Source organism: Erinaceus europaeus, chromosome 14 (assembly GCF_950295315.1).
Source record: "Erinaceus europaeus chromosome 14, mEriEur2.1, whole genome shotgun sequence".
Lineage (NCBI taxonomy): Eukaryota > Metazoa > Chordata > Mammalia > Eulipotyphla > Erinaceidae > Erinaceus > Erinaceus europaeus.
In genome coordinates this window covers 26,404,688-26,430,119 of record NC_080175.1, presented here as the reverse complement: position 1 = coordinate 26,430,119, position 25,432 = coordinate 26,404,688, and the positions used below count along the sequence as shown (strand labels likewise).

The 25,432-nt window shown below is 41.9% G+C and overlaps 1 protein-coding gene and 1 pseudogene across 10 annotated transcripts in view; both read left to right on the top strand.

Annotated features, from left to right (window-relative positions):
- Window positions 1–25,432, top strand: part of GBF1 (golgi brefeldin A resistant guanine nucleotide exchange factor 1) — a 183,975-nt gene that overhangs the window by 109,218 nt on the left and 49,325 nt on the right. The gene's annotated exons all lie outside the window — the stretch shown is intronic.
- On the top strand, window positions 23,083–23,932 carry LOC103120405 (M-phase-specific PLK1-interacting protein-like; annotated as a pseudogene).

Below are 25,432 nucleotides of genomic sequence, written 5' to 3'. Positions count from 1 at the left end.
CAATTTCATGGGTCAGTTCCCTGGCCCAATTTTCTATTCTTAAATTTTTGAGAGAGAGACAACTAGTGAAATAGTTTACTTGGATAGTGTACTGTTTTGCCATGTATGGGATCCAGGTTCAAGACTTTCCCTGCCATATTAAAGAAAGCTTCAGTGCTGTGGTCTATTTCATTTTCTCTCTCTGTTTCTATCTTGAGAGAGAGGAGAGAGAAGAGAGGAAGAGCTACCAGAACAGCATAAGAAGTACTAGCAGTTCAAGCGTAGGGCCGCGTATGTGGAAGTTCCCCTCTCTGCCTGCTGACCCACCTCTCTAGACTCTTGCTTTTTCCTTTTAATGATTTCATGTAAGCCTTGGGCTTGGATTCCTGTGTCACATATGCTCGCCACTATACTAAGGTAAATTCCATAGATAGACAGTGGAGCAGTGCTGTGGTACCTCTCCCTCTCCCTCTGTCTCTTCCTCTCTATGTCTTCTCTATGGAAGTGAAAAAAATTTCTTTTAATTGGACCCCAAAACTGGAATACATGAGGACCTAATGCCACAACAAAACATGGAGGGAATCACATTTGATTTAGGGAGATCTTTCCTTGGTTCTTCAATAACTTCCCCTTCTATTTCTGTTCTTTGAACTATCCCTCCTATTTTCTTTGCCCCTGGTACCTCCATTTTAGTGCTGTTTCTCATTGGTTCTTCCCTCTAAAAAGCAGTTGATAATACTTCTTTTCCAGTAATGCTTCTATTTCCTTTTCTTCTGCTAAAAAGGTGTTAATGAATCTTACCTACTACATTCTTTTCCCTCAGGATGTTTAGACTACATAATTTATGTTAGTTTTTATATGTAACTTTGAACACTCAGCATTTTGCACTTCTCCCTAAAACTCATCATGGGGGGCTGAGCGGTAATGCAGCGGGTTAAGTGCACGTGGTGCGAAGTGCAAGGACCAGTAAGGATCCCGGTTCGAGGCCCCGGCTCCCCACCTGCAGGGGAGTCGCTTCACAAGCGGTGAAGCAGGTCTGCAGGTGTCTGTCTTTCTCTCCCCCTCTCTATCTTCCCCTCCTCTCCATTTCTCTCTGTCCTATCCAACAACAACGACATCAGTAACACAACAATAAAGCAACAAAATGGAAAAATAAATAAATATTAAAAATAAAAACTCATCATGATGGCAGTCAGTTAATTGTGTGAACCCTTGCCCACTATCATTTACTTTCACTACAGGCATAACTCCATGAGAACTGGAGCTATGTACCTAGCCCAGTGACTGTCATAGAAAGTTGGTGCTCATAAACATTTGTTTAGTGAATTACTTAGTATCTTCCTTTAATGAAATAGAATTTATTTTGTGAAGTGAAAAAAAAATAAGAATTAAACTCTCATTACATGATAATTAACCATGTACTAGAGGACCATTTTCGGGGCCAGGTGGTCGCGCACCTGATTAAGCACACACATTGTGGTGCACAAAGATCAAGTCCCTGATCCCCAACAGCATGGAAAAAGCTTCACGAGTGGTGAAGCAGGGCTGCAGCTGTATCTCTGTCTCTTTCCCTCACTATCCTCCGTCCCCTCCCAATTTCTATCTGTCTCTAACCAATAATAAATAAAATAAAGATTTTTTTTTAAAAAAAGAGGGGAGTCAGGAGGTAGCACAGTTGATTAAGCGCAAATGGCACGAAGCGCAAGAACTGGCATAAAAAGGAGTCAGGTGGCACAGCAGGTTAAGTGCACGTGTGGCACGAAGTGCAAGGGCCAGCTTAAGGATCCTGGTTCGAGTCCCTGGCTCCCTACTGGCAGGGGAGTCGCTTCACAGGTGGTTAAGCAGGTCTGCAGGTGTCTTTTTCTCCCCCTCTGTTTTCCCCTCCTCTCTCCATTTCTCTCTGTCTAATCTAACAACGACAACATCAATAACAACAACAATAAAAACAAGGGCAAAAAAGGGGAAAATAAATAAATATTTAAAAAGCAAAAAGGGAGTTGGGCGGTAGCACAGCGGGTTAAGCACAGGTGGCACAAAGTGCAAGGACTGGCCTAAGGATCCCCGCTCGAGCCCCCGGCTCCCCACCTGCTGGAGGCTTCACAGGTGGCGAAGCAGGTCTGCAGGTATCTATCTTTCTCTCCCCCTCTATGTCTCCCCCCTCCTCTCTCCATTTCTCTCTGTCCTATCCAACAATGATGGCATCAATAACAACAATAATAACTACAACAACAACAAATTTAAAAAAAGAACTGGCATAAGGATCCCAGTTCAAGCCCCCCAGCTCCCCACCTACAGGGAGTTGCTTCACAAGTGGTGAAGCAGCTCTGCAAGTATCTATCTCTTACCCCCCCATCTTCCCGTCCTCTCTCGATTTCACTCTGTCCTATCCAACAACAGTGACAGCAATAACAATAATAATAACAACAACGTTAAACAACAAGGGCAACAAAAGAGGGAAAAATATAGCCTTTAGGAACAGTGGATGTGTAGGGTAGGCACCAAGCCCCAGCAATAACCCTGGAGGCTAAAATAAATAAATAAATAAATAACTTTTTTAAAAGAGATCTTTAAAAAAAAAGGAGCACTTTTTAAAATGTGGCACTCAGACTTCGCACATGCATGATAGCAAAGAGAGATAAAGAGTAGAGACTCCACAGAATCCATTTACCCATGGAGCACCGCGGGCCCCCACTATGTACTGTCCATAGTGCTGCCATGGGATGGTGAGACCCAACCCCACCTTGTACATAGTAAAATATTACTCTACTAGGTGAATCCAGGCCCGTGGTACCTGAATATTTTGAATATTGTTTTATTAAATATATTGTTTTTATCATATATACTACTTTCTCTCCTTTTTTTTTTTTGCCTCCAGGCTTATTACTGGGGCTTAGTGCCTGCACTACGAATCCACTCCTCCTGTGGTTTTTTTTTTTTTTTTTTTTTTTTTTTTTTGATAGCACAGAGAGAAGTTGAGAGGGAAGAGAGAGAACTAGATATCTGCAGGCCTGCTTAGCCTCTTGTGAAGCGATCTCCCTGCAGGTCGGGAGTTGAGGGCTTATACTAGGATCCTTGTGTGGGTCCTTAGCACTTTGTACTATGTGCACCACTACCCGGTCTCACTGTACTACTTATTTAATCACATTTAAATGGCACTGCAAACTGTGTCACTGGCTATTTTTTTCAAACTGTTTTGACTAGCTTTGGTCATACTTTTACATGGAGCACACAATCTATTTCCACTGAGATTTTGATTCAAAAACACAAGTTAGCATGGGGAGGCATGGCATCTTTATATTTGACTTCTCTGTCACTAATACAGTGTTTCCTTCCTCCATTTATGTGCCATAAATTTCTTAAAGTTTATTACTAGGTATTTTTATTTTCACCTGCTAATGGAATGGGGTTTGCACCTGCTATAAATTTCATTTGTTTAAACTAAAACTAGATAGGTTATATGTTCTTCCTTTTCAACCAAATTGCTACCCTTAACACATGTATGTGTTTGTGTGTGTGTGCGTGTGTGTGTGTGTGTGTATGATTACTAGTGGATTGCAAGATTGTAAGATTACAGAGTATAGTTCCATACCACACCCACCACTGTGTCCCCACCCTCCCACCCCCCAATGGTAACCACCATAGTTTCACAAAGTTTTAGAAGCAGATTGTTCACTTCTTTTTTTTTGTTTATTTGTTTTGTTCATGTGTATCAGTACTCTAGATTCCACATATGAGTGAAACCATCTGGTAGTTGTCTTTCATCTCTTTGCTTATTCCATTAAGAATAATCACCTCCGGGAGTTGGGCAGTAGCACAGCGGGTTAAGCGCAGGTGGCACAAAGCACAAGGACCAGCAAAAGGATCCCGGTTCGAGTCCCTGGCTCCCCACCTGCAGGGAAGTCACTTCACAGGTGGTGAAGCAGGTCTGCATGTGTCTATCTTTCTCTCCCCCTCTCTGTCTTCCCCTCCTCTCTCCATTTCTGTCCTGTCCAACAACAACGACATCAAGAACAACAACAATAATAACTACAAAAATAAAACAAGGACAGCAAAAGGAAAGAAAGGAAGAAAGAAAGAAAGGAAAAAAGAATAATCACCTCCACTTCCATCCATTTTGTCCCACGGGATACAAAAATCATCTTTTTTTATTTCAGAGCAGTATTCAATGGAATATATATGCAATAATTTCTTTAGCCAATCACCTGTTGATGGACATTTATGCTGCTTTATCTCTTTGGCTATTGTGAATAATACAGCTATAAACATAGGGGTTCATATGTCCCTTTGAATTGGTGTTTGATTGTCCTTTGAGTAAATGCCCAAGAGTCCTACCCTTGATTCTTATGTTCCTATTAAGTATTTTGTTTGGTCACTTTTCAAAATCAAATAACTATATTCACTGCTATAAGCATGATTTTAGTTAAAGGGATTAACAGAAGAGGGAAAGTGAATTTTTACACCTTCCCATTTGTTCTTCTGGGTAAATCATAACTTATGAACAGAAATACAGGGTTCACTTGAGCATGAAATACTAGACAAGGGGACAGGTGTAAACTGGTCTTGTTTTCTCCAGGAAGGACAACCTCCCCCTTTCCTCTGCAGCAGAAGTCCAATCTCTTCCCTCATTATGACTTGTATTAAGAACTCTGTCCTATATTGGACCAAGTAGAAATGGGGGGGGCACATAGTACCCTACCCTAGGTTTACAAACTTCTAGTTTAACTTCTGGTCTTAACCAATATATATGTATATTCTGCCTCCCTTCCTCCCCTCAGCTTTGCCTGAAGGAAGGCAGCAGGTGGCGGAATGCATAAGAGATGGAGCGGCTGGAGGGTGGAGCCCTTTGCTTTTTCTCTCACACTATGGATGTCACTCAATAGAGCGGGTGTGAAATTTAGTCAGAGCCACAGCAAGTGTTTCAATTTTCCAGGGAATTTCCTTTTCCTAACTGTAGGCTTAACTCTTTCTTCTGTACATAAACCTTCTGTATAACAACTGCCCCCAAAACATGAAATTATTTATTTGTAAGAAGGAGAAAAACCAGGATTTCACAAGACTCCTGTGAGATATGGGTTCTACAACCCATTTCCTACCAAATAGTTTTGGAAAAAAGTTTAAACTTTATAGTTGCATTGCCCTGAGTTCAAACCTACCCTGGATGATCACAGACAGCTACTTGACCTATTTGAGCCTCATTTTTAAAAGATATATTTACTGGGGCTGGGTGGTGGCGCAATTGGTTGATCGCACATGTTACAGTGTGCAAGGACACAGGTTGGAGCCCCTAGTCCCTGCAGGGGGAAAGCTTCACGAGTGGTGAGGCAGTGTTGTAGGTGTCTCTCTGTGTCTGTCCCTCTCTGTCTCTCTCTTCCCTCTCGATTTCTGGCTGTCTCTATCCAATAAATAAATAAAGATAAAACAAATTTAAAAAGATATATTTATTTATTAAAGAAGAGAAAGAGAGAAGGGAGAGAACCAGAATATTACTGGTACATTCGTTCTTTAGGATCAAACTCAAGACCTTATATTTGAGGGTCCAATACTTTCATCCATTGTGCCACCTCCCCAATTATAGAGCATTATTTAAAAAAATGTGGGGCCAGGCAGTGGCACACCTGATTAAGCGCACACATTACAGTGCACAGGGACCCGGGTTCAAGCTTCTTGGTCTCCACCTGCAGGGGAAAAGCATCACGAGTGGTGAAGTAGAGCTGCAGGTGTCTTTCTGTCTATCTCCTCCTTCCCCCTCAATTTCTCTGTTTCTAGCCAATCATCATCATCAAATATTCGCAGTGCTAGGTATCAAACCCAGAACCACAGGCATTAAAGGCCAATGCTCTATAGTTGAACTGTTTCTCTAGCCGCTTGAGCATTCATTTTTTCATCTATAAAATAGAGCAGAGGGTGGGGGGTAGATAGCATAATGGTTATGCAAAGAGACTTTCATGCCTGAGACTCCAAAGTCCCAGGTTTAATCCCCCATGTCACCGTAAGTCAGAGCTGAGCAGTGCTCTAGAAGAAGAAACTGTCTATGAGGATTAAATAAGATGACATGTGGGGCTGGGAGATAGCTCACCTGATACGGGACATGGCTTACCCAGTATGTGCATGTGCATATACAAGATTCTTAGTACAGTACACACCTCACACATAGTAGGTACCTGATACATGTCTGTTTTCCAGTCTTCCCACTGGATTTTGAGGATGTTTGTTCTTATTTTATCCTGTTCTTGTTTCTTTGATTTGTTGCTTTTTTTTTTTTTTTTTTAGTTGTTGCTTTTCTCCCTGAATGTCATTCTGTACACTAGAGGGGAGAAATAATTTTTTAAAAGATTTTGTTTATTTATTGCTGAAAAAAAATAGAAGCGAGAAGAGAGAAAGAACCAGATATCATGCTGGTACATATGCTGCCAGTGATTGAACTCAGGACTTCATGCTTGAGAGTCCAGGGCTTTATCCACTGCGCCACTTCCTAGACCACGGAAGAAATAATTTTACATGATATTCAGAATTACCCTGGGGAGTCCTCATTAGTCTAAAGAATGAGTCTCTTTAAGAATACTGAAGAGGGGAGTCGGGCTGTAGCGCAGCGGGTTAAGCGCAGGTGGCGCTAAGCTCAAGGACTGGCGTCAGGATCCCGGTTCGAGCCCCCAGCTCCCCACCTGCAGGCAGGTCCCTTCACAGGCGGTGAAGCAGGTCTGCAGGTGTCTTTCTCTCCCCCTCTCTGTCTTCTCCTCTCTCCATTTCTCTCTGTCCTATCCAACAACAACGACATCAATAATAACTACAACAATAAAACAACAAGGGCAACAGAAGGGAATAAATAAATAAATTTTTAAAAAAATTTTAAAAAATGAATACTGAAGGGTATTGTGGACAGAGATGAACCTACTAGAGTATACACATTTCCATGTACCTAGGTCCACATCCAGGTCAAGTTCTAGTCTACAAGTTCAAGTTCTACAGGGGATAAGCGTCATGAAAAATGAAGCACAGCATAATGATTCCATTCTGATTTCCCTGGCAGACGACCTCACCAATGCATCCTGGAGCCTCACCTCTCCAGAGCACTACCCCACTAGGGAAAGATAGAAACAGGCGGGGTGTGTGAATCAACCTGCGGAGAACACAGAATTTCCACCTTTTCCACCCCCCGAAAAGAATTTGGGTCCATATTCCCAGCAGAGGAGAAATGATAGGGGGAAGATGACCAGAGGGCTCTGAACTCCAACTCCATCAGGAAAAGAGAGGGACATGTGGATGTAGTAATAGGTATATATGTGACTTGCAATAGAAAAAAATGGGCAAATATATAAAATGTAGACAGATAGTTGTAATAAAAATAATAGTTAAGCCATATCTGCTATAACTTACAATAGAGGGGATGGAGATACAGAACTCTGGTAATAGGAATGGTGTGGAGTTGTACCCCCTGTTATCTTGTCGTTTTGTAAATTCAATGTTAAATCAATAATAATAATAATAAAAGTGAAATAGGGCTGCGGGTGTCTTTCTTTCTGTCTCCCCCTGCCCTCTCAGTTTCTCTCTGTCTTTATCAAAAAGAAAAAGACAAAAATTAGGGGACTGAACCCAGCTAAGCTCACATAGTGCTATGCAGAATTACCCACACAAGGATCCAGGTTCAAGCCCCTGCACCACAGCTGTGGTAAAGCAGGTTTGCAGGTTTTTTTTTTAAATAATTTTTATTTATTTACTTATTCCCTTTTGTTGTCCTTGTTGTAATTATTGGTGTTGTCATTTTGGATAGGACAGAGATGTTGGGTAGTATGCCAGCTCCCCCTGGCTTTTGCTTAACCAAGCACTGGTATGCCTGTATAGGGATTGGTTTGATCCCATTCAAAGCGGTCTATTTACATAAATCACTTTTACATTTACATAAAGTACCACACTCCCTCCAGGGCATTAGTGGTTCAGTGGTAGAATTCTCACCTGCTCCGCCCCCTCTCCTTGTCACACCCTGATTTTCACCAGTCACTTTTCTCTCCACCCTCTCTACATCACATCCTGTTTACACCCTACTTGGAAAGTATATAAGAACAACATTGTTCGTTTTGGTAGTGGTAAGTTGAAGTTGTAGTGTTAGGTTTAGCTTAGTTTGGCTTAGATTGTGCTGCGTCCTGCATGAATAAAGAGATACTGCGTACAACCCAGCCATGAGTCCCTGGTCGTCTGTCTCCCCTTGCGAAGCCAGCCCGACACAGAGAGAAATAGAGGAAGGGAAGACAGAGAGGGGAAGAGAAAGATAGACACCTACAGACCTGCTTCACCGCCTGTGAAGTAACTCCCTTGCAGGTGAGGAGCCGGGGGCTCGAACCGGGGTCCTTATGCCGGTCATTGTACTTTGGGCCACCTGCACTTAACCCGCTGCACTGGGAGAAGTTGATTTGGCAGGCACTAAACCCTAGTGATAGATAACCCTGATGGCAATTTTTAAAAATTTTTTTAAAAATACTGAAAGGATAAAAGACTTGTTTTTGTATTCCATGATGTGGAATAGTGACTAGAGCATTAGACTTAAAAGCATGAGGTTCCAAGTTTGATCTCCGGCATTACATGTGCCAGAGTGATGCTCTGGTTCATCCTTTCTCTCTCTCTCTCTTTCTCTCTCTCTCTCTCTCTCTCTCTCTCACACACACACACACACACACACACACACACAAACATAAAGAAAGAAAGAAAGAAAGAAAGAAAGAAAGAAAGAAAGAAAGAAAGAAAAAGACTTTTCTCACTTGATCCTGAAGGCCACATGTCTTACCTTTTATTATGTGAACCTTTCTTATAAATTGGAATCCATAGTATACATTTAGCAACAGGCAAGTACACACTGTTAAAGATATTTCAGTAACACTCCTTTGGAACACAATAGGTCCTCATTTGAAGGGTGTATCGTTTACCACTTGAAAAATCTCTGGGAGTCAGGCGGTGGCGCAGTGGGTTAAGCGCACATGGCACAAAGCACAAGGACTGGCTTAAGGATCTGGTTCGAGCCCCCAGCTCCCCACCTGCAGGGGAGTCGCTTTACAGATGGTGAAGCAGGTCTGCAGGTGTCTGTCTTTCTCTCCCGCTCTCTCCTCCTCTCTCCATTTCTCTCTGTCCTATCCAACAATGACGACATCAGTAACAACAGCAATAGTAACTACAACAACAATAAAAAAAAACAAGGGCAACAAAAGGGAAAATAAATAAATATTTTTTTTTTAAAAAAAAGAAAAATCTTCTTTTTTCCCCAAAATTTGATCAAGCTACACTGTAATGGCAACTCACTTTCATATGTATGGTTGCATGTACTGCTAATCTTTTTTTGTCTTGTTGAATAGTGTTGTTAAAATTTCGGAGGCTCTTGCCGGGCAGGTTGGCTTCACGGCGGGTAACAGAGACGCGGAGACAACGGCTGGGCAGGGAAGCTGTATTTCTTTATTCAGGAGGAACTATTCATAAACTAAGACAAACTAATCACCAAACAGAACTCTGCTGTCTCTTTGTGGCGGCGCAAGCACTCTCTCTTTTTCTCTGGAACTCAGGAACCCAGGAACTCTGTCTCTCTGGCACTCTCTCTTACTCTGTAACCCTGAAACTCTCGAACTCAGGAACTCTCTTTTCTCTCGAACTCAGGAACTCAGGAACTCTGTCTCTCTGGCACTCTCTCTTACTCTGTAACCCTGAAACTCTCGAACTCAGGAACTCAGGAACTCTGGCACTCTCGAACTCAGGAACCCTCTCTCTTACTCTCGAACTCTGAAACTCTCGCACTCTCGAACTCCGGAACTCAGGAACTCTGTCACTGGGGAACTCAGGAACTCTCGGACTCCGGAACCCTCTCCCAGGGTCCCTTGGGGCGGGGCCAAGCAGGCCCGCGAAATTAACAGGACTCATCCAATTCTCTTGGAGGGGGAGGGCTAGAACAAGCCAATGTAAAGCATACGACAGAATAGTATTCAAATTTATAGATTAAATAGAAGAGTTCTATCCATTTTTTTTCTTTTACTGACATTTAGATCGTTTCCAGTTTTTTTGTGTCTATTATGAATAAGGCTGCTGTAAACATTCCTATACACATCCTTTCATAAGTCTTTTAGTTTTACTTGAATATTTAAGAGTGAAATTGCAGCGTATGTGCTTAATTTTAAAAGAAATGGTTCTTCAAAGTAACTGTTACCTCCAGATGTATCCTTTTCTCCCCCAAGGAACTCGCTCTTTAAGTTGAGGATTTGGCAGGAGAGAACTCACATCATCAGGATCCCTGCTGCCAGAGCACAGTGGCCTGAATTGGACACTTAAAAATCTGCAACAGGTGTTTGAAACTCTATTCCAGCCTCTCTGTTTGCTGCCAGCCCCCAGAGAGGCTGACACTTGGCCACCAGAATTTAGACCTAATCTAATGGATATTGTGTTGGAGACTTTTACAGGACATAGCTACGTAATAGTGCCTACACTGTAACTTGGTACATGTGAAGCAGGCAAATGAACATCTTCATGTAAAAGAGGGCTTTTGGTGGCCCACATATTTCTTGAGCATGGGGTCTGTGTGCCAGATAAAAGCCTTCCCCACTATTGATACTTACCTCCAGCCATGAACTTGTGTGTAGAAGTCAGCACTTCTTTTAGTAAAGATACTATTGAAAGGTAGAATTTGGTACTTTGTGTGTCAAATATTATAGGAGATAAATTATATCCTGGTAAATTATGTTTTTAAATTTTTCTGTTTTACCTAAGACTTGGGGTATTAATTTTCTTTTTTTCTTTTTTTGCCTCCAGGGTTATCACTGGGGCTCAATGCCAGCACTACAAATCCACTGCTCTTGGAGGCTTTTTTCTCATTTTGTTGCCCTTGTTGTCACCCTTGTTGTGGTTGTTATTGTTACTACTGTAATAGTTGTTGTTGTTGGATAGGACAGAGAGAAATGGAGAGGGGAGGGGAAGAAAGAGAGGAGGAGAGAAAGATAGACACCTGCAGACCAGCTTCACTGCTTGCAAAGCAACCCCCCTGCAGGAGCTGGGGCCTGGAACTGGGATCCTTACATCGGTCCTTGAGCTAGTCCTTGAGCTTTGCGCCATGTACACTTAACCCACTGCACTACCGCCCAGCCCCCTGGGATATTAATTTTCATTGACCACAGGTTAATGCATGCAGCCAAAGGTTAGGATGTGGGTTCCCAATGTCAGATGACTTAACATACTAAAACAGTAGTTTCTTTGACTAGGCCAAGTAGGGGTTGAAATTAATATGTGATTTGTCTTCATAGAACATCTTTATTTTATTTTAATTTTAAAGATTTTATTTATTTATGAGAAAGATAGGAGGAGAGAGAAAGAACCAGACATCACTCTGGCACATGTGCTGTTGGGGATCGAACTCGGGACCTCATGCTTGAGAGTCCAAAGCTTTTATCACTGCGCCACCTCCCGGACCACTCATAGAACATCATTAAATGGAGATTTCAAAAACTGATCTGTTATCTAGCTCCATAGTTTCATCAAGATCACTAAATGGATTTATACAGCATATAATCAAACTGTTGCACAGATCTACAGATTCCTTCCTTGTACCATTCAGCAGTATTCTGCTGCATGTATGCACCACAATACATGAGTGGGTTGGTTATCCATTCACTAGTTAGAACAACATCAGGCTTCTCGAGTTTGGGACAATATTTGGTTTTCCTGTCTCAAGCAAGGATAAACACCCAGGCATGGGATTTCTGGGTCAAAGGCTAGCTGTAGAATGTGTAAGCTTTTTTAAAAAAAAAAAATTAATCTACTTATTTCTTAGATAGACACAGCCAGAAATTGAGAGGGAAGGGGGTGATGGACAGTGGGGGAGAGAGAGAGAGAGAGAGAGAGAGAGAGAGAGACCGAGACCTGCAGCACTGCTTCACCACTTGTGAAGCTTTCCCCCTGCAGGTGGGGACCGGGAACTCAAACCTGGGTCCTTGCGTACTGTAACATGTGCGCTCAACCAGGTGCACCACCACCCGGCCCCCAAAAGTGTTGCTTTCCTACCAGCAATGAGCATTCTAGTTTCTCCATGTGGTTTACTTTGTTTGTTTGCTTGTTTGCAGAGACCACAGTAGTGAAGCTTCTTCAGTGCAGTGGGGGCTGGGCTTGAATCCCCATGTGGTTTATTTTTTTTAATTATCCTTATTTATTTATTGGATAGACACAGCCAGAAATCAAGAGGAAAAGGGGTGATAGAGAGGGAGAGAGACAGAGAAACCTGCAATACTGCTTTATCACTTGCAAAGCTTTCCCCCTGCAGGTGGGAACCAGGGGCTTGAACACAAGTCCTTGAATAATCCCCATGTGGTTTAAATGTGTCCTTCTTTAGGTGATGTGTCTTTGAGGTCTTTTACCCATTTTTTATGAATTGCTTATTTTCTTACTGCTGAGTCTACAGATTTTATTCTGGATTCAAGTTCTTTATTGGCAATATAGTATTTTTTCCCCCAGTCTGTAGTTTGTCTTGTCAGTCTCTTAATTTCTCTCTTAGAGTGAACATATATTTTTACTTTTGATAAATGTGGTGTATCAAAATTTTTCTTGTATGCATTGTGCTTTTAATGTCATAGCTATGTACTCTTTACTCATTCCCAGGTCACAAATACGTTTTCCTGTTCTATACTTCTAAATAGCATACAGATTTATGCTTTTACATCTATGTTCTATTTCAAGTTAACTTTGTATAATATGTGGAGTTCACATTGAGGTTCTTTTTTTGTTAATGGATTTCCAATTGTTCTAACCATAGTTGTTGAAATCAGTGCCTTTATGGATGCCAAATTCTTTTTAGGGACTGTATCTTCTTTAGGATTGAGGAGCTTGTAAAGGATTCATTTCCAAGTTCCTTCTCTCTCTAGGAATTAGCCTGTGTCTATTTCTTGCTTCTGGGTTTCTGATTTGAGATAGATGTCTTTTTATTTTTTTAATACATTTTAGTTTAGGTTTTGTTGTGTGTGTGTGTGTTTTTTTTTTAATTTAATTTTTAAAAATTTTTTTATATTTATTTTATTTATTTATCCCCTTTTGTTGCCCTTGTTGTTTTATTGTTGTAGTTATTATTGTTGTCATTGTTGGATAGGACAGAGAGAAATGGAGAGAGGAGGGGAAGACAGAGGGGGGAGAGAAAGACAGACACCTGCAGACCTGCTTCACCGCCTGTGAAGCGACTCCCCTGCAGGTGGGGAGCCGGGGTTCAAACCGGGATCCTTACGCCGGTCCTTGTGCTTTGCGCCACCTGCGCTTAGCCCGCTGCGCTACAGCCCGACTCCCGTGTGTTTTTTTTTTTAAGATTTATTTATTTATGAGAGAAGGAGGAAGAGGGAGCCTCGTTGTGGTATGTGTGATGCTAGGGATTGAACTGAAGACTTCATGCTCTTAGGTTCAGTGTTTTCACCACTGCACCAGCTCCCAGGCCATGGTAGATATGCCTTTAATGTCATGTAATAGAACACTCATTATTTGTATGTTGACCGAGCATAAAGTATTTCGTTATAAAATGGTCATCCATCATAAAGCAGCATGTATTAATGTTCTGCTGAAAAGAACATTAACTCTGTGCTCTGGCTAGAATGTAACGTTAGCAAAATAAAGCAGCTTTTTGTGTTGTGTGCAGTGGGAGAAAATGAGACACAAAAAGAGAGTCAGATAAATGGACAGATACTGTTGGGGAGACAGTTGTTAGCTGAACTTGAGTTCTTTCCCATGTTTTCTGAAATTGCTTCCTGGCCCTTTCGGGATTGCTTTCTAAATCCAGCTGTTTGAAGATTCTCTGGGCACCTTTCAAAGCAAAGAATGTGTGATTTAGCACAGTATTGCTAGTCCCCAAAACTTTATTTGTTTGCTATTCAGCTTAAAAACTTGTTGTCTAAGTCGAACCTGAAATGGAATTGGAGTATTACACCAAAGTAAAAGACTCTGGGGTGGGTGGGTGGGTGGGTGGGGAGAATACAGGTCCATGAAAAATGATGAATGAAATAGTGGGGGTTGTATTGTTAAATGGGAATCTGGGGAATGTTATGCATGTTCAAACTATTGTATTTACTGTTGAATGTAAAGCATTAATTCCCCAATAAAGAAATAAATTATTTTTAAAAAAAAACTTGTTGTCTTTCAGAGGGTGAAATGGCAAGTGGTTAAGAGTACTTGCCTGGCTTTTATGGGTTATATTTATGATGACTTTGATACCCTTATCAGTAAAATGGGAAATATTCCTTATTGAAAAATTCTTGAGCTTTTAACATGAAGGGTGACTGAGGCAGAAGTTTTTCTCAGCTAAGGTGTCATTTTTATTTATGATATGCTGCTTTAGAAAACCCTTTCAGGAAAGCTATCATGGGAGGGGGTGGGTTATGGAGATTGGGTGGTAGGAATTGTGTGGAGTTGTACCCCTCCTACCTTATGTTTTTCTTCATTAATCCTTTCTTAAATAAAAAATTAAAAAAAAAAAAAAAGAAAACCCTTTCAGCTATTGGGAAAAAGAGAATAAATGGGATTCTGTACACTTAAGCAACAGGGGAAACTGTGCAACCATCCTGTAATTGATAAGCTGACTTTTCTCTAATTCTTCTCCAAAACCTTTGACTACTGGCACTTTGCTGGCACATATAGTTTTTTACTAATGTCAATTCAGAATGTCCTTATTATTTCCTTCTATGCCCTTTCTTGGTCTTTATAACAGTTTTCTTACTGCTATTGGACAACAGCAACAACTTTTTTTTTTTTTTTACTAGACAGTGACGGGAATTTACAATGAAAAAGTTGCTCCAAGTGTAATAGCTGCAGAAAGATAGGGTGAATTGTTCTGTTGTAAAATATAGCCACAGAAGTTTTTGATTTCTCCTGGGCTTTCAAATTGCCTACTTTAGTTTGGGCTTAGTCTTTTGCAGTGCATGCAGAAAGCAGCAAGGCAGAGTAAAGGCCTACAGTAGCCCTGGTTTGTATGTTACAACCTAACTGCTTTCCTTTCAATATGTGCCAATTTCCCCTAGAAGGAAGAAAACTAATGTTTAGAGTTGATACTCATCAAACTTGTGCTCTCAGTAAGACAATGGATCAGTCTATCCTCAGGCCTCTGCAGTATGTTTGAGGCTAGTCCCTGTGGATCTCATTTAGGCCTGCTAGCTTTGTTAAAGGGGCCTCACTCTTCTTCTTGGATTAGGAGGGAACATGGACAAACCTGAAGCTTAATTTGTGTGGCAGTGCAAAAATCAATAACTCGTAGTGTTGAGTCACTGGTTCAGATGAAAAGCTGCAAAAGAATCTTCAGTCCTAGGATCCAGGAGATGGCTCACACTTTATCAAGTTCCAGGACTCAGGTTCTTACTAGCCACCACATGGAAGTACTATACACAGGAGAAACTTAAATGGTGGAGCAGCAGTGTCTCTAGTCTTTTTCTATCTTTCTTTCTTTTTGACACCAGGGTTATTGCTGGGGCTCATTGCCTGCACCACGAATCCACTGCTCCTAGAGACCATTTTTTCCCCTTTTGTTGCCCTTGTTGTTTTATCATTGTTGTGGTTATTATTATTGTTGTTGTTGTTGCTGTCGTTGGATAGGACAGAGAGAAATGGAGAGAGGAGGGGAAGACAGAGAGGGGGAGAGAAAGATAAACACCTGCAGACCTGCTTCACCGCCTGTGAAGCGACTCCCCTGCAGGTGGCAAGCCGGTGGCTGGATCCGGGATCCTTCCGCCAGTCCTTTGCGCTTTGTGCCACCTGCGCTTAACCTACTGCGCTACCGCCCGACTCCCTATTTTTTTTTAATTTTTTAAAATTATCTTTATTTGTTTATTAGATAAAGATAGCCAGAAATCAAGTGGGAAGTGGGGAGAGGGAGAGGAACAGAGAGATACCTCCAGCTCTGCTTCACCACTCAAAAAGCTTTCCCCCTACAGGTGGGGACCAGGGGCTCAAACCTGAGTCCTTGCATATTGTAACAAGTGTGCTCAGCCAGGTGTGCCACCACCGGCCCCTCTCTAATCTTTTTCTTTTTTTAAAAAAAATATTTATTTTATTTATTTATTCCTTTTTGTTGCCCTTGTTGTCTTATTGTTGCAGTTATTATTGTTGTTGTCGTCGTTGTTGGATAGGACAGAGAGGAGGGGAGACAGAGAGGAGGAGAGAAAGACAGACACCTGCAGACCTGCTTCACCGCCTGTGAAGCGACTCCCCTGCAGGTGGGGAGCCGGGGTTCAAACGGGGATCCTTATGCCGGTCCTTGTGCTTTGCGCCACCTGCGCTTAACCTGCTGCGCTACAGCCCGACTCCCTCTAATCTTTTTCTATCTCATCCTTGAAGAAAAAACTTCAATTTTTAGAATAGTGGGTTTAAAATGTATTTGCCACCCATGCACTTGACATGCCTAATAGGAAGTGTATAGCAACAGCATGGCATAATATTGAAGAGCGTAAAGCAGTGTACAAGAGCATGAGCTTTGGAGTAAGAACAGGCCTAGGCTTAAGCTCAGTCTCTTCCATTTACTGTGTGATCTTTCACAAGTCACTTTTATTTCTTAGAGCTTTGGTTTCCTTGTCTGGAAAGTGGGGATAGAGATATTATTTCTCAGCACAATAGGAAGATAAAATAAACTCTGTATAATGTTTAAGATTCATTAATTTATCTCTGAGACAGGTAGCAACAGAGAAAATGAGAATCCCAGAGCACTGGTAGTGCTGAAGATTGAACCTTAGACCCCTGGGCCTCGGGCATAAAAGTATTTTATAAAATCCATATGCTGAGAGCCCGCCCCCCCCCCCCTCGTTTTTTAAACTTTTCTTTATTGGTCATCTTGAACCTTTGGAGGGCAGATAGCTCAGGAGGAGTTCTTATGTTATATATGATTTAATCTAAGACCTCATGATCATAACCTTCTGTAAATTAATTATCAAAGGCAATTTGGTAGGGAATATAAAATTATGATTCTTTCTTTCCATTTGGTTCATTTAAGGTAAAAGTTTCAGGGGTATAGAGGGGGGAAGCTACAGCATAAAAGGTCCTTCAACGTGGTCTGGGAGGTGGCGCAGTGGGTAAAGCATTGGATTCGTAACCATGAGGTCCCAAGTACAATCCCCAGCAGCACATGTACCAGAGTGATGTCTGGATCTTTCTCTCCTACCTTTCTCATGAATAAATAAATTTTTTTTTTAAAAAAAAAAAAAAGGTCCTTCAACATGGTGGAGGCCAGCCTCAAACCTGGGTAGCACACAGAGCATAGCAGTGCATTATCCAAGTGAAGTTGGTTTGCCCAACAAAGACCTAACACTTTGTTCTAAAATGTAACATGTGGCGGCTATAGGCAGAAAAGCCAAAAATCATAAAGCTGTATGATTCAAAACAGAAAGTATTCAATTTTGTCTTATATAGATGACAAAAACAGTAAACAGAAAAACATTTTGATTTCACTCTGATTTATTGTTCTGTTATACATGTACTGCCTTGTTAATGATGATATTCTGTCTCCAGGAACAAGAGCCAGTCTTTGTAGGATGAAGAGGTAGAGTTGGGACCAAGCTGTTGACCCTCTAGAAAGCAAAGAAGGGAGAAGTAGGCTCTGAGGGCAAAAGGGTCGAGACAGGCATTTCTGAAGCCAAATGGTGTTGAAATAATATACCAGAAGACTTTTTTTCCTTGTCAGCATAATCCAATTGAGAATGCCCAACTGCCCCTAATAAGAGTCACTCAGGAGTGAAGAGCTTCTCTACCAGGGAAAGCAGCTTATGTGTGCATTTTGGCTCAGGAATGTGCCAGTCCAATACTGGCCAAATGAGAAAAGACTGCTGCCGACTGGAGAACACAAGCCTACTGGGAGGATGGTGGCAGCTCCCCTGAATACGGAGTGTTCCCTTCTGTCTAAGGGCAGTGCAGTCTTTATATATATATTGTTTGTTTTGTATATAGATAGAAATTGATAAGGGCAGGAGAGATAGGGAGAGAGAGAGACCTGCAACACTGTTTAACTGCTCGTGAAACTTACCCCTTGCAAGTGGGGACCAGGAGCTTGAACCCAGGTCCTTGAGCACTGTAATGTGTGCATTCAACCTGGTACACCACCACCCAGCCCTGTGTTGCAGTCATTAACATATAAATAGGCCATTGAAGAGAGTGACAGCTCTGCCATGAAAAGAGAAAACTGTCAGGCTTCATTCCCTTTTGGATGAACCGTTTCATCATCTGAGAAGACAGGAAACTTGGACAATGTAAACAGATTTTTTTTTTTTAAAGATTTATTAACACAAAGAGAACTATAGCATCGCTCTGGCACATGTAATACCAGGGATAGAACTCCAGACCTCATGCTTGAGAGTTCAGACAACTCTCCTCCACCACCACTATGAACAAGTTGTTAAATTAACATTGAGTCAAAGTGAGACTTCTCTGTTTTAATGTTATAGGAAGCTGAGTTCCTTGTTCAGTGGTGTATCAAGCCATCTTTAAAAGGCTTCACTTTGGAGCTGGTTGAGTAGCTTGTTTGGATAGTGTGCTACTTTACCTTGCATGACCCAGATTAGAACCTGGTCCCTACTGCATTGAGAGAAGCTTCAGTGCTGTGGTCTCTTTCCTCACTCTCAATCTCCCTGACTCTTTGTCTCTGTCTAAACACACACACACACACACACACACACACACACTTCACTTCACATTGTTGAAGTGGCCTGTGGGCTTCTCCAGAAATAGTTTAATCGTTACTTGGCACTGACTAGCCAGAAGCTAGAGCCTGTTTTGATTTTAGAAACAGGTGGCTTAGTCCTAGAAGGTTCCTAAATATTCTTTCTACAGTGGGGGTTGGATTTCCCCTTCATCTTGTACCCTTTTTTTTCTTCCTGTCTTAGAACATGGACCAGTCACCTTCAGAGCACCCCTCTACCTGATCTGCACTCTGTTTACTGGACTGTTTGTGCTTTCCATGTGACAGTCTTCCAGAGTGGAAATTTTGGCTGCATGGCAGGAGTGTCAGATGTCTCCTTGGTTGTGTAATTACTCAACCTACTTACTATGAACAACATTAAGGCACCTTTCCCTTGAAGGACTCAGACAGCTCTTCTCACAGTTCTGAGGAAGAGCAAGGCAATTGAATCTCAGCCTCCAGGCAAGCCAGCTTAGGAGGTAGAACACCAGAAACTTGTCTAGCTTTGTAGGGAAACAATAAGGTTGAACAATTTTCTTTGTTTCTTCCTTTCTTTTTCTTTTTGCTAGGTTTTTGTGACTGTAATTCCACAGCTCCCTTATGACTCTATTTTGTTTCATCAGAGAGAGAGGGCAAGAGAGACAGAGGAGAAACACCATCACAGCACTGTTCTACTGCTTGTGAAGCTCGTGAGATGAGCCTGGATTTGATTCCCATTTCTGTCACCTGCTAGTTTATATGATCTGCTTAGTCTAAGTCTGATTTCATTTATTTTATTTACTAGATTGAGAGAAATCAAGAGGGAAGGGTGAAATAGAGAGGGAGAGAGAAAGACACTTGCAGCACAGCTTCACTGCTTGAGTAGCTTTCCACCTGCACGTAGGGACTGGGGGCTTGAACCTGGGATTTTGTGCACTACAACTCAGCCTAGTGCACCACTGTGCAGCCCCAGTCTGATTTCATTTTCAGAGTAGGAATAATTATGAAAAGGAATATAGAGGTCTGGGAGTGGCTTAGTTAAGATTCCAATTTCAGTCCTTGGCAGCACATTTACCAAAGTGATGCTCTGGCTCTGTTTCTCTCTCTTCCTATCTCTCATATAAAGAAATAAATAAAATCTTTTTTAAAAAGGATTATAGAGTACATAATATACAGCATGACAAAGTAATGAGATAACTGCTGTTGTTACTTTTAAAAATATATTTATTTTTATTTATTCCCTTTTGTTGCCCTTGTTGTTTTATTTTTGTAGTTATTACTATTGTTGTTGATGTTGTCGTGTTGAATAAGACAGAGAGAAATGGAGAGAGGAGGGGAAGACAGAGAAGGGGAGAGAAAGATAGACACCTGTAGACCTGCTTCACTGCCTGTGAAGTGACTTCCCTGCATGTGGGGAGCTGGGGGCTCGAACCAGGATCCTTACGCCGGTCCTTGTGCTTTGCGCCACCTGTGCTTAACCTGCTGCTCTACCGCCCGACTCCCTATTGTTACCTTTATCACTTTTAAAAGTAGGATGGATATAGATTTTTTTTAATTTATTTACCTTACTTTAATGGGAGAGAGAGAGATGGTAGATTAGATAGCGAAGAGCATGATTCCTTTTTTTTTTTTTTAACAGCTTCTTACTTTATTTAATAGGACAGAGAAAAATTGAGAGAGAAAGAGATACCTGCAGCACTACTTCACCACTTGTGAAGCTTTCCCCTTGTGAAGCAGGTAGGGACCAGGGACTTGAACCTAGGTGCTGTGCATGGTAAAATGTAAACTTAACCATCCAGCTCTAGGTATGAGAGTCTTTTGCATAGCCATTTTGCTGTCTCCCCAGTCCAAGAATGTATATTTCAATCATTCATTTACAAAGGAAGCCTGTTCATTTCTCTAATAGCTCTGTATACCTTGGAGAATGCTGAAATCCTCAGAAATTAAAAGAGCTATCCAAGCTCGCACCATAGGTAAATAATAACCACCAATTACCATGATATTTATCTGTAACTTGTATCCCTTTTAAGGTTTAGGAATCAAAGGTAGAAGGCTTACATTTGACAATTTTAATATTTACTTAACTCTTAAATAAACTGAACTTGAAGTACCTACAGTAATAAGAGCACTGAACTGGGACTCTATAGCTTAAAAACTAGAATGTCTTTGTTTCTTTATTACACTTACTGTACTGCATGTTCTATGTGCAAATTAAATAATTTGTATAAATTGTTGGGTCCATTACAGGCATGTACTATGGTACATAATAAATATTAGTGGCCATTTTTTTTTTTTAGAGAGAGGAGGGGAAGACAGAGAAGGGGAGAGAAAGATAGACACCTGCAGACCTGCTTCACCGCCTGTGAAGCGACTCCCCTGCAGGTGGGGAGCCGGGGGCTCAAACCGGGATCCTTACGCTGGTCCCTGCGCTTTGCGCCACATGCGCTTAACCCACTGCGCCACTGCCCGACCCCCGGCCATTTTTATTTTTAAAAAATTATTTGCTTTATTGAGAGAGAGAATACAGCACACACATTATTACATGCAGCTCCAGCTATCAAACTGGGAGCCTTGGGAATGGAAGTCCTGCACTCTACCAGCTGCACCATTTCTATGACCACATACTTTATTTATTTATTTAAATCTTCACTGTCCCAGCTCTCAGTTGAAGATTTTTTTTTTCTCTTATAGACTTTCATCTAAAGTATGCCAAACATGACTATTATTCTAAGTGATAAAGAAAATTATATGTGACACATTTGTGTTTCTAAAGCAGCATGGCTAATTTTCTTTCTTTTTTTAAAATTTCTTTATTGGGGAATTAATGTTTTACATTCAACAGTAAATACAATAAATAGTTTGTACATGCATAACATTCCCCAGTTTCCCATATAACAATTCAACCCCCACTAGGTCCTCTGTCATCCTTCTTGGACCTGTATTCTCCCCACCCACCTACGCCAGAGTCTTTTACTTTGGTTCGATACGCCAATTCCATTTCAGGTTCTACTTGTGGTTTTTTTTTTCTAATCTTGCTTTTCAACTTCTGCCTGAGAGTGAGATCATCCCATATTCATCCTTCTGTTTCTGACTTTTTTCACTTAACGTGACTTCTTCAAGGTCCATCCAAGATGGGCTGAAAGTGGTGAAGTCACCGTTTTTAACAGCTGAGTAGTATTCCATTGTGTATATATACCACAACTTGCTCAGCCACTCATCTATTGTTGGACACCTGGGTTGCTTCCAGGTTTGGGCTATTACAAATTGTGCTGCCAAGAACATATGTGTACACAGATCTTTTTGGATGGATGTGTTGGGTTCCTTAGGATATATCCCCAGGAGAGGAATTGCAGGATCATAGGGTAGGTCCATTTCTAGCCTTCTGAGAGTTCTCCAGACTGTTCTCCACAGAGGTTGGACCAATTGACATTCCCACCAGCAGTGTAGGAGGGTTCCTTTGACCCCACACCCTCTCCAGCATTTGCTGCTGTTACCTTTTCTGTTGTATGACATTCTCACAGGAATGAAGTGGTATCTCATTGTTGTCTTTATTTGCATTTCTCTGACAATCAGAGACTTGGAGCATTTTTTCATGTGTTTCTCAGCCTTTTGGATTTCTTCTGTGGTGAATATTCTGTCCATGTCCTCCCCCATTTTTGGATGGGGTTATTTCTTGTCTTGTTGAGTTTGGCAAGCTCTTTATATATGTTGGTTATTAAACTCCTGTCTGATGTATGGCATGTAAAGATCTTCTCCCATTCTGTGAGGGATCTCTTGGTTTGGATAGTGGTTTTTTTTGCTGTGGAGAAGCTTTTGAATTTGATGTAGTCCCATAAGTTTACAGTTGCCTTAGTCTTCTTTGTAATTGGATTCATATCATTGAAGATGTCTTTAAAATTTATGCGGAAAAGAGTTCTGCCAATATTTTCCTCTAAGTATCTGATAGTTTGTGGTCTAACATCCAAGTCCTTGATCCACTTGGAATTTATTTTTGTATTTGATGAAATATAGTGGTTCAGTTTCATTCTTCTGCATGTTTCAACTCATTGTTTCCAACACCATTCGTTGAAGAGACTCTGCTTTCCCCATGTAATAGTCTGGGCCCCTTTGTCAAAGATTAGATGTCCATAGGTGTGGGCTTTTTTTTTTTTTTTTTAAGTATTTTAGTTTTTGCAAAATTTGTTTACTTATTTTACCAGAGCACTGATCAGCTCTGGTTTATGGTGATGCTGGAGATTGAACATAGGACTTTGGGGCCGCAAGCACTAAAGTCTTTTTTGCGGAACTATTATGCTATCTCCCCAGCCCTCATATACTGAGCTGAGCATTGCTAGGGAAGGGGGGTTAAATTATGACTTATTTTTCTTTTCGTTATTCGATAGGACAGAGAGAAATTGAGAGGGGAGGGTAGACAGAGAGAGGGATAGAAAGATAGACCGGGAGAAGACTCCGCAGCGCCGTGTCGGGCTCCTCCGTCTCCCGCTATGCACCGGCAGAACTTCCGACCTCCGGCCCGGGTGGAGGAGGCTGGGCTGGCGGGAGCAGCTTCCGGGGTGCCCCGGGTGGAGGCGGGCCGCGGCCGCCCTCCCCTCGGGACGGCTATGGGAGCCCGCACCACACGCCGCCCTACGGACCCCGGGCTCGGCCGTACGGTAGCGGCCATTCTCCGCGACATGGCGGCAGCTTCCCGGGGGGCCGGTTCGGGTCTCCGTCCCCGTCCCCCGTCCCGTTCCCCCCCCCCCACCCGGGCTCCTACTCCCGGTCCCCCGCTGGGTCCCAGCAGCAATTCAGCTACTCCCCAGGGCAACAGCCGACCCACCCCCAGGGTTCTCCAAGGACATCTACACCATTTGGATCAGGGCGTGCTAGAGAAAAAAGAATGTCTAATGAGGTGAAAAGTTATTTTAAACCTTCAATGCTTGAAGACCCTTGGGCTGGCCTAGAACCAGTATCGGTAGTGGATATAAGCCAACAATACAACAGTACTCAAGACATTCACAGGCAAAAAAAGGAAGATATTTTTGTTAACATTTCTGAAATTCACCTGGAAGCTTCTTGTGTCAGGAACATCTTGGACAAAACTTTTTCTTACATTATTAAGTTGAACCTTAAGATGGTGACTTTGAATAACTGAACTTGATGTTTTTCATCAAGTACTGTCCGTATTAGAGAAGACTTGGTAGGATCATTTGCAGTATTTAGCTCTGGAAGTGCCTACCACTATTTTAGAAGACTGACAGTTTCTAGATATTTAACATTCTTGGCTATATAATGGATGGACAGTTGTCTCTCAATGTTTTTTCCAGTGTTTTAAAATAAAAAAAAAAAACATTTTGCTGTTCAAAAAAAAAAAAGATAGACTCCTGCAGACCTGCTTCACCACTTGTGAAGCGACCCCCCCCTGCAGGTGGAGATCTGGGGGCTCTAACTGGGATCATTGAGCTTTGTAATATGTGCATTTAAGCTGGTGTGCCACTGCCCAACCAGTCAGTGTGCCACTGACTTATTTTTCTGGCATAGTAATACTCACAGTATAATCCATAAACCGTATAAGTCCACAAAGTGCTACTGGGTGCAATGAGCTGTATACCAAAATTAAAGAAAGTTAAAATTTCAATTTTTTTTCCTTTTATTTGATAAGACGGAGAGAAATTGAAAAGGAGAGACAAAGAGATACCTGCAGCACTGTTCCACCATTTGTGAAGCTTCTCATTTGCAGGTGGGGGCTGGGACTGTCAGCCAATGTTCTTTTGCATGGTAATTTGTGTACTCATTGCCCTTCCATTGTGAGTGGTGAAGCAGGTCTGCAGGTGTTGCTCTTTATCTTCCCCTCTCTATCTTTCCCTCCCCTCTCAAATTATCTCTGCCCTATCAAGTAAATAAAGAGAAAAAAAGGGGGGAGTGGCTGTCAATTCATAGTGCTGGCATCAAGCCCCAGCGATAACTCTGGTGGCAATTAAAAAAAAAAAAAAAGACAACTCAATAGAGAAAGATGTTTTTCCCCTAACAAATAGTGTTAAAAACATCTGGAAATCTATATTCAAAGAAAAAAGCGGGGGGGGGGGGGGGAGAGCCAGGCGGTAGGCACACGTGGCGCAAAGCGCAAGGACCTGCATAAGGATCTCTGTTCAAGCCTCCGGTTCCCTGTCACTTCACAGATGGTGAAGCAGGTCTGCAGGTGTCTATCTTTCTCTCCCCCTCTGTCTTCCCCTTCTCTCTCCATTTCTCTCTGTCCTATCCAACAACGACGACATCCATAACAACAATAATAACTACAACAATAAAAAGGAGGACAACAAAAGAGAATAAAGAAAAAAAAAGAAAAAAATGGGGGGCTAGGTGGTGGCACACTTAGTTGAGAAAAAAATAAAAAGGAAATAAAAAATGGCTTGAGGGAGTTGGGCTGTAGCACAGTAGCGCAGTGGGTTAAGCGCAGGTGGCACAAAGCACAAGGACCGGCATAAGGATCCCGGTTCGAACCCCGGCTCCCCACCTGCAGGGGAGTCGCTTCACAGGCGGTGAAGCAGGTCTGCAGGTGTCTATCTTTCTGTCCTCCTCTCTGTCTTCCCCTCCTCTCTCCATTTCTCTCTGTCCTATCCAACAATGACAACAACAATAATAACTACAACAATAAACAAAGGCAACAAAAGGGAATAAATAAATAAAATAAATATTTTTAAAAAATGGCTTGAACCTGGGTTCAAGCCCCCAGTCCCCACCTGCAGTGGGAAAACTTTCCAAGTGGTAAAACAGGGCTGTAGGTGTCTCTCTGTCTCCCCCTTTCTCTCAATTTCTGGCTGTCTCTATCCAACAAATAAATAAAATAAAATAAAA